This window comes from Tamandua tetradactyla, chromosome 1, assembly GCF_023851605.1.
Source record: "Tamandua tetradactyla isolate mTamTet1 chromosome 1, mTamTet1.pri, whole genome shotgun sequence".
In the NCBI taxonomy this organism is placed as follows: domain Eukaryota; kingdom Metazoa; phylum Chordata; class Mammalia; order Pilosa; family Myrmecophagidae; genus Tamandua; species Tamandua tetradactyla.
In genome coordinates, this window is record NC_135327.1 from 80145775 (window position 1) to 80156415 (window position 10641).

Genomic DNA, 10641 nt, shown 5'->3' on the forward strand with positions numbered 1-10641 from the left:
CTAGTCTCACAAATTTCTCACTGTTCTGGTAAAAGGTGCATCCTGTGGACATTCCTGGGGTGTAAGAGCAGGCTTTGCATGATAAATCCACTCTAACATTCCAATCTCTCTAAGCCTCTGGATCCCCTCATCTACATTATACCAGGGCAGTTCTGGCATTTCAACCTCAGGTAATGTCGGCCACCTTTTGATCCATGTTTCAACCAACCATCCAAACAAAGTGTTAATGCCTTTTCTAACCCCTTGAGCTATAACATTGAATGCAGAATCTCTGCTTAGTGGCCCCATATCAATAAATTCAGCCTGATCCAGCCTTATATTCCTCCCACCATTATCCCACACCCTTAAAATCCATTTCCACACATATTCCCCTGATTTCTGTCTATATAAATTGGAAAACTCATACAGTTCTTTTGGAGTATAATGTACCTCCTCATTTGTGATACTTTGTTCCTCACCTTTAGGGGCCTGTTGGGCCCTAGTTTAGTTATAGGTCTGGAAAAAATGAGGGGTGGTGGGAGTGGGTCATGAAAAGAATTAGAAGTATCTTCCAAGCCATTTGCTTCAGGGCATTCGTTTGCAGTTTTATCTGGTGAAACAGGATTAATCACTCTATGGCTAATCCCTTCAGGTGGAGTTGGGTGGCCAACCCTCAAGGCAGATTAGAGGTGGGGTGGCTATGTCCTCAGGGCAGACTATTACAGGATTATCTAGAGAAGACTCAGCATGACCTAGGGTTTCAACCTCACTACCGACATCATTATCCATCCGTATGTCGCCATCCCATTTTTCAGGGTCCCACTCCTTTCCAATCAATGCCCTCACTTTAATGGCGACAGCCATCCAAGATTGAGTTTTCAATTTAAGTTGTAAAGTTGCTACTCTAACAATAAGATTCTGAGTCTGATTTTTGGAAATCTCAAGTCTATGGTTACAAGAAATAAGATTTTCCTTCAGGACACTCACAAAAACATCTACATCTGTCAGACGGTGCAGACGGTGCTTAAGCTTCTTGTTTAAGCCTTTAGTTCATCCCTTTCACTCATTAATGTATACAATGTATCTAACAACAACCAGCCAACATCTCTATACTTCCTGTTTTCACAAAACTCCTTAAAGGTGTCTAAAACATTATCCCCCAGAGCCTGGCTTTGTACAAGTGAAGCATTAGAAGAATCAAATGATATTTTAACTAACTCTTTTGCCAAGTCACTCCATGGATTGGCAATGTCATTTTGATTATGGGAATCAGAGTCCTTAGTGCCTTTGAGTCCAGTCAGAGTAGAAAACCATTCATAAAAATCCATTTTTAAGATTCTGTTTCTTAAGAACCACTCCTCGTACCAAGTTGTATTAGTTAGGGTTCTCTAGAGAAACAGAATCAACAGGAAATATTTGTAAATATAAAATTCATAATAGTGTCTCACATAACTGTGAGAACATAGAGTCCAGAATCTGTAGGCAGACTGTGAGGCTGACGATTCCAATGGAGGGTCTGGACAAACTCCATAGGTGAGGCTCGCTGGCCAAAGCAGGAAGGAGTAACTGTCTCTTCTGAATCCTCCTTTAAAGACTTCCAGTGATTAGATTAAGCATCACTCATTAAAGAAGACACTCCCCTTGGCTGATTACAAATGGAATCAGCTGTGGATGTAGCCAATATGATCATGACTTAATTCTATGAAATGTCCTCATAGCAAAAGACAGGCCAGCACTTGCCCAACCAGACAAAAGGTACCACCACTTGGCCAAGTTGACACATGAACCTGACCATGACAATCACCTTGAGAGATGGTGCCACATGCAATGACCCAACAATTTTATCTTTTGATGAAAGATTGGATATATTGCAGCAGCAGTAGCTTAACCAGCCTAAATGAATGGGAACCCAGCTATGGCACCCATGTATAGCCTCTTTCTCTGCTATTATAAGTATGTTTTCACAAGTCTAGTGCACCAGATCTGGAGTGGCCAGTGAGAGAGGCTTTCAATTCTCTGGGTCATTCTGTCCACTTAGTTGTTTACTGGCTCTTTTTTAGTGGTTATGTCATTGGAGGCATTAAATAAAGTATGATACAAAGCTCTTCACTCTGCATGTCCATGCCACAAGCAAATACACATGCTTCTTCCTCCTTGTTTTCCATCTTCTAATCTCTCTCTTTCCCGGGCCATGACCAGTAGCCAATCCATTCACTACTGCTCATAAGTCAGTATATATTCTTACCTCAGATCACTTTTCTTTCTACAAAATTCGAATGGCCATGTGTACCATCTAAGCTCTGTCCACAGAGAGTATTTCTCCTCACCACTGCTTGAATCAGGCTGTCTTCCAGGACAGTCCATTTTCAGGTTGTACCCTCATGCTTAACCAATCTATGTGGGAACCAAACATGGCTTATCCCCCACCCCTCCCCATCCTGTCAATTACTCATAAGAACTAATGAAGAGATACTGGCATAACAGTGGTAGATGAGAAGGGGATCTGTGCTTCTGGTTTATGCAATTTACTTATGTTCTCAATCTCTGTTTGTGTCTGATCTTGGCGATAGCACATCTAAATTCCAATGGTTTCCTGATAAGCCCATCTGGCCTTGTGGCCGGATTGGTCTAACAGAAGCCAGCTCATGATGAACCATTCTGGCTGCATGGTCACTTGTCCTGTGGTCTAGCCCTTTAAGAAACCCCAGCAACTGGAGCTGTTTTTCAAATAGTGTATAATTCTCTGCTGCAGATGGCAGAAGGCTCTAGAATCCTAGGGACATATGCTTTGATTTTCCTAGTAGGGCTTGCCAAAAATTCTACACAATTTCTTTTCCCAGTACTGATATCACTAAAATCATAGGGTCCTTGAGATGCTGTAGCCTATATGGAAGGGCTGCTTGCACTGCAGCTGGACCTGCTGCAGAGTCCTGTTCTGCTTTTGGACCCACTCAAAGAACAATGCAATGTTCTGCAGAAAGCAGAGAAAATAAAGATCCCTTCCTACTGTTTTGTGACAGAGAATAGGAGAGTTAATACATTCTTTAGACACAAATATAACTATGAGCTAATGTCTATTTCTCACGAAAGCCAGCTTCCCAGGTCCTCTCTCCTGATAGGGATGGAGAAAAACTTGTTTGCCAAATCAACAGTTACAAATCAAGTGCCTGAGGTCATGTAATCTGCTTGAACAAAGATATAATATCTGGCACTGTGTCTACAATTGGGCTTCTTACTTGGTTGCAGTTTCTGGAGTCCATTATTAACTTCCAGTATCTATCTCACTATTCATCTTACTGCTCATTATAATGATTACACTTATCTTGCTTCTGAAGTTTAAGTGCTGCCACCTGACCTTGAATTTTTTGAGGGGGATTTTCTTCTCTCAAGTGGTTTTATAGGGAGCTCAGTTACACAATAGTATCAATTAATGTAGGTCCTTGCCTACAGAGGACAGTCCTTACTCAGATTAATGGTACTGGTGCCCATTTTGCCAGTCAAATAATTGGCTGCTTTTGTAAATGGAGTGATCTCCAGGCTTTCCCATGAAACAGAGTTGGATAGTAGATTTTGTGAACTTATATATATACATCTCCTCCCATATGCCCACTTTTCTGATCAATCATTTGACCCAACAAGTTTTGGCAATTCTACTCCAGTTAGTGTGGGCCATTGCTTTTCCCAAGTTGCCAAGAGCTATCCTGGCAGCATGTTTGCATTATCACCCTTAAATCCTGTACAATAGGAGAGGACTTTCATATAGGTAAACTCTTCCTTATCCTTTTTTATTCCCCTTGGATCGAGCAGTCTCAGGATCTAGGTCCATAATTACCTTCCTATCTCCTACTAGCACATGTTGATTAGATGCAGAGACTCCTTCAGGATTGTTTCAGCTATATATTGCTGCATAATAACCATTCCAAAGTTAGTAGAATGAAATGACAATCTTTCATTATTATTATATCTCGACACTTCTAGTGGTTGCTGGACTTTGCTAGACAGTTCTTGCTCTGGATGTCTGATGTGGTTAGAGATAGACATTGTCTGAAACCTGAGTCAGAAGGTCACTACCCTATACTTTCATTCATCAAATATTCATTGATTGTCTATTTTGTGCTAAACACTGCTGAGGGATAAGCATGGGTATATTCCAACAGTTCTGGTCCCTTTGGGTGAGGAGGGGATGACATATTAAACTCATCAATATGTAAGTGATAAAAAAGCATGGAAAGATATCATGGAAGCACAGAGTCAAACATGGAAGTCTTCCCAAAATAGGTGATCCATGAGTAGAATTAAGTTTTGACTAGTCTGGGGCTGGGGGAGGATATACTAAGGCGAGGATAAAGGAAAGATTATGGCTCCTCAAGGTCCTTCAAGTTGTTCACTATGGCTGGGGTACCAGATGCTCATGACTGGTAGGCATGGTTGAAGAGCTGCCTTGGACCAGATCACAAGGGCATCCTAGATGCAATCATGAATGAATGTTTATGGAGATAGGGAGTCATGAGAGAATTTTGAGAAGGAAAATACTTTGCATTTAAAAAATATCATTGTGATGTGGAGGAAGCAATAAGAGGAATAAAAGCTGCAGGTGGGCACACCTGATGGTGAGGAGGTGATTGTAATAGCTTAAGTTGGAGAAATGAGGGTCTGTACTAAGGCAACTTTTGTGGAAATGAAGAGGTGAGTGCAGTTTTAGAAGTTGAACAATGATATGTAAGGCATGACCTCTTGTTTTATGCATTTGGTATATGGAATGGCAGTGTCTTTAATCAAGGTAGGAATTATGGGAAAATGAAGTTTTAGGTAATTACTTTATTTTTGACATTTGCTTTTGAGATCCTATAGGATATCACGCTTGATTTGTCCTGAAAGTATGAGAAGTGTAAGACTTGAGTTTATTCATTTAGGAGCTGATGACATTTTGTTGATTGGAAAAACCAAGGACATCAATGACATCTCCTACAGAGAATCTAGATTCTAGATCGCAGGGATCCTTAACCTGAGATTCATGCATCAATGATCTCCAGCCAAAGACCATCAAAAATCCATCCAAGAAGTTGGATTTATTATTTGCTGCAGTGAGAATGAATGTTTGGCATGGAGAACTTCAGGATATCTCAATAGAGGGTATCAGAAAGAACCTGTTATAGTATTTGGGCCTTAGTTGAGTGGTTTGGAGGAGGGTCTAAGGAAGCAGGGATTCTCTCCAGATTGGATGCTGTCAGAAAGTGGAGGCAACCCAAATGTCCATCAACTGGTTGATAGATAAACAAAACGTGGCATATCCATATAGTGGAATATTAACTAGCCTTAACAAGGAATGAAGTACTGATACATGACACAGTATGGATGAGCCTTGAAAATGTTATTCTAGTCACAAGTACATACAAAATCCATATATTGCAAGATTCATTTGTATGAAATGTCCAGACTGGGCAAATATGTAGAGACACAATGTACATTAGGAGTTGCTTAGGGTTTAGGGGATGGGTGGATTAGGGAGGGTGGTAGTTAAGGGGTGTGGAGTAATGAAAATGTTCTAAAATTGATTGTGGTGAAGGTTGCACAACTCTGAATACGTTTAAAACTATTGACTTATACACTTTAAGGAGGTGCATCATATGGCATGTGAATTATATCTCAATAAAGCTGTTAGAAAAAACACATAAAAAGAAAAGGGCAACTTTGCAGTTGAGTAACTAAATACATCTTTATAGGAAAGAAAAAACTAGAACAGACATAAAGCTGCAATTGGCAAAGAATTCCCTTATCTGTTGAGAAATGGAGGTGTTAGGTATTTTGTGAGTTGCGTTATGACCTTTTGTGTGTCTGTGCTTAAAATCATGGAGTGGCCTTGTTTTGTCTCACTGTGTTACTTACTGGTCAAGTGTTTGACCAGTTCCTGCCTGTCAGGGCTGCTGCTTTCCTTCTCGTGTGGAGCCTCTGGAAATTGTGGACACCCTTCCGTGGGCATGTAAACTCCTGAAATTGTGTGCAATATTTCATATTTGAGAGTGTGAACTTTCCAGAGAGAAAAATCCAAGGAATCCATCTGATTCTTTAAAAGGGTCTGTAACCAGAGAAGATTACAAACCCCTGGTTCAAATTAAAAAGTGATAAAACAATCAAATTTGAAATCTGGATACTCTAGACATTTTAGGGGCAGTTAGAGAAAGAGGATCCAGAAGAGGTTGAGAAACAGTGATGAGACAAGGAAGAAGCCAGTCAAGAAAGACGAGTACTTGGAAGCCAAAGCAGAAGGGTTTCAAGACAGAGCCTTCTTCCCTGTTGTCAGAGAAGCCAAAAAAGTTCCAATTAAACAGTTTGAGTTAAATGGTTACATTTTGGAGATGAGCCGTCACAGTGACCTGTGATGCTTCCAGGAGATTCTTTTGTTAAGAAAATAATTATTCATTTCCCCCTGGATGGTTTAGTCATAGATGTGCATGAAGTACTTATGCTTTCAAAATGATTTGGGTCTGCTGAGCTTAAACAGTCACAAGCCCTAACCCAGAGAGGGAGGGAGGATGGAAACATCATTGGTCTCTGTGAGTTACTGAGAAAACAAGGAGGAGCATGCGAGCTTCCTGTCTGTCTGTCATCCCCCAAACCAGCTCCCTGACTCACCCCCTTCATCTTTCAGTCAGCTCTGGAGGTGACAATCAATAAAACTTTCTTAAGTTCACAACTGAATGTTTTCTGAGGTGCTCACCAGGGGAACAGAAAGTTGCACACCTCATAGGTCTGTGTCGCCAGCTTATTAATGTTTTCCCTCCCTTTAGCCAGGAAGGATTTGCTCACAGCTCTACTTGACCTAAAAAAGTCAGAGATGGGGTTTCCTGAAATATAGTGAGTGGTCTGTCTCCACTTCACTGATCATGTAGTTCTCTACTTCTACCTGCATCCACTCCATTCGGGGGCCCTGAGGGGCTTGATTACATTTGCAGCTGCATTTGGAATATTTCTGAACCAATCCCGGGGCTCTGATCATACCTCAAGACCCAGAAACCAGTGGGATTCCTTCACTTGCTTCCCGATTTTGTTCCTTTTAGACCTGGAATATTAAATCGATCCTGTAGAAATAGTGATAGTAATAGCTAATATTTACTGGATGCTTCATATTTGACCGGATCATCTCAGTAGATCACATATATTATCTCGTTTAATCTTCATAAGTCTATTCTAGAAGGGCTATTATTATCCCCATTTTAATATGAGAAACTGAGGCAAAGATGATTTTACTATATGTACTACTATCTAACCTATAAGTATCATATAGCTATTTCATAAGAATTCTGCTTCTATAAATATTCCATTATTATCTAGTCAACAAAAGCTATCATCCCCATTTTATAGATGAGAAAGTGAGGCACAAAGAATTTTAGTTACTTGCCCAAAGTCACCCAGCTAAAGTTCTAACAAGGACGTAAACTTGTACCTTGGCATCTATCCCTTCTCGTTAGCAGCACGCTGTTGACTAGTGCTACTTTGTGAAGGCTTGAAGTAATTCATGCAACTGGAATGGGGATGGGCACGTGTGCAGTATTTTACAGCCCCTCAGGCTCACCTGCCACCTGCGGCTGGCACGCCACGGGGAGGGTCTGGGCCATGGCCTGACAGGGCTTTTTGAAGTTAAGGATCAGGAAGAATATTGTCCTCATGGCAGCGTGGGTGTGACGTGTGTGTGTCCGGATTTGCCAGAATTTTTATTTGATTTGTGGGTGTGTAGATAGGCTGAAGGGTTCAGCTAAGGTCAGAATTGCCTACTCGAGCCCAGAACCCCAGGTCATCCAGAACTGGTCTCAGAATCAGCAGTAAGGATGGCAGCAAGTGCTTCCTTGGGCTCTCTGCACTGCTGGTACCGTTGGTGCTTCCACTGGGACTCCCTGCCTTCCCTGCTGCTTTGCAAACTTCCTCTGGGGAAACACGCTCAGTCGTTGTCAAGCTGGAAAGACTCTGACAAAGTAATTTATTATCTTAGATACACTACTTTGTCTTTTTTAGATCAAGAAGATTTTCTTATTTTTACGTATTCTGGGTTATTAACATTAAAGCATCCCTTCATTCAAAGGCATTCGTCCCTCACAGTAGGATTTCAGGCCTCAGGAATGGGCTGGTGGTATTGTGTGGTGGAGGATAGGAGGAGATACTTCAAACCAGAAGGCCTCTATACACAGACCACCCCCCAACCCCTTGTGCCTTACATCCTGTTATCTTCTCTTTGCTCTTTGCATGTTACATCTCTGAGTGACTGTAAAGAGACTGGTCACCATCTCCCTGAATTTTCCATTATAATTTTATTTTTTTTATTTTTTGAGTGTTTCCCACCTGTTGTTAATAAATCAGCCAGACACAATGATGAGACTGATAGCTAGAAAAATATAACATGATGCAAAAATCCCTGTGGACTCAGCTTTGATTCTGAAAGTCTTGTGAAAGTAATACCAAGGCTGAAGGAACTGGGGTTTCAGGATGTGGGCATAAGTACTTCTTGGGGTTAAAGGGCTTGAGAGAAAAAATATATATACATATATAGCTGATATTGCAGTATAGAGACAAGGGTAGATGGATACCTCCCTTATGACCAGACTGGGGAAGTCAGGGAGATTTTTCCTAAGCAAAAGTGAGGAACAGCTATAGTTGCTGATGGACTGAGGGAGAAGAAAGTTTTGATGCAAATGTCAGTAGAAAGAAAAGAGAGGACTCCCCATAAAGCTTAGTTCCTTGCTTGAACAAGAGACCCAGATAAATCTAAGATTAGATCGAAATCAGAGAAAATATGTTACTTATATGTTTAGTGGGGTTTCCATTGTCCCCAATACATTTACTTTAAGGGAGCATCAGCCTGAGACTTAAATTTAATTTGCCTGCCATGCACTTTATTGTACTTAGAAATTGAAGATTTAAAATGCATGGCTGTAATCCTCGGATATATTTGCAACTTGTTATTTGTATCTCAGGAATGGTACATCCCTCGGGTGAGGTATAAAAGTGTGAGCTACTAGTATACCTGAGCCCCACAGACAAAATTTTTCTTTAATAGTGCACATTTGGCATCTTATTACTTGCGTATTGCAGGCAGGGAGAGGCGATGGGGAATTCCCACAGTAGAAGTAGCTTTGTAGGGATGATGTGTGTCTCCATCCAGATTTGCTTCTGCAAGGCCAGGTGGACATGTGGTGTTAGGGACGGATAGCAAGAGGGATTGTGCAAAGGGGAAACATGGAGTGAATAAGACCTGCAGGGTTAGAAGAAATAACTCACTAGGGAGGGTCAGAGAAAGTAAGAAACAGAAAGTCAGCAGCCCAGAGCTTGTCAGTGGAGCCTAAGAGCACAGGCTGGAGAGAGGACAGAGCCAGCAGGATTCTGGTGGCCAGATGACAAGTAGTTCTGATCAGACACCACAAGAATTATATACAGAGCCCAAGAAGTGAAGAATCCTGCTCCTTCCCAGTCGACTTCCGTGCTAATAGTAAGGACTGGTTTGGGCTGGTGGATGCAGGTAGACTATCAAATCAGTCCGGAGGGCAGGGTCCTGAAGAGAGGAGAGAAGTCAGGGAAGATGAGAAAAAGATGTATGGTACTTTGTACCTTTCTGAGACACTAGAGAAAGTTCACATTTTCCCGGGTTTTACGTTGACTTTATTTTTGGCATGTTCCCAACACTTCTGTTCACCATGGTGCACGAGAGTTGTGCACTTAAACTAGCAAGTGTTCTGGATTGAAGCAAACGGGGTGATGGAAAAGAAAAGAGAGTGATCACATTTGGGCCACAGTGGTTTGAGTGTCATCTTCTGTCATCACTAGGATTTGACTCTCAGTATTTTATGGACTCAAATTCATTCCTTTCCACCACTTATCCAAAAGGGGGCAATTGAAGGACTTCAAGGCATGATGAGGTAAGGAAGGCTGAGATTAGTGAGCTGGCTGCAGAGAAAGATCTAATAAGGAGAACTTTGCCCCGAATGCATAAGACTGTGTGTCTAACCCTTTAATCTCTGCAAACTCACCTAATCTTTATTGTGACAAATAAATGGTCTCTCAACATCATCAATGGAGAAAGTGCTTCTCTGTAAGCTAACCTTGTTCATGACAGGCTTGGGTTTTTAGATCACCATTGCTACACACTGAGCTTATGGCTGGGGCCAGCCCTGATAAAATCACCACCAGCAAACACATAAAAAGCACTCATCATGTACCAGGCACTGTTCTGTGTACTTTAAATATATTATTAACTCATCAAATCCTTACTGAACCTCACAAGGTAGATAAAATTCATATCCCCATTAAAAAATGTTTATTAATAAAACCAATCAACATAGAACATGAACATTCTTAATGTATGAACATTCCATACTTGGTGTGCAGTCAGTGGCTCACAATATCATCATATAGTTGTATATTCATCACCATGATCTTTCTCAGAACATTTACATCACTCTAGAAAAAGAAATAAAAAGAAAAAGAAAAAAACTCATACATACCATACCCCTTATCCCTCCCTCTCATTGACCACTAGTGTTTCCCTCTATCCAATTTATTTTACAATTTGTTCCCCCTATTATGTATTTATGTTTAATCCATATTTTTTACTCATCTGTCCATACTGCAGATAAAAGGAGCATCAGAACAAGGTTTTCACAATCACACAGTCAC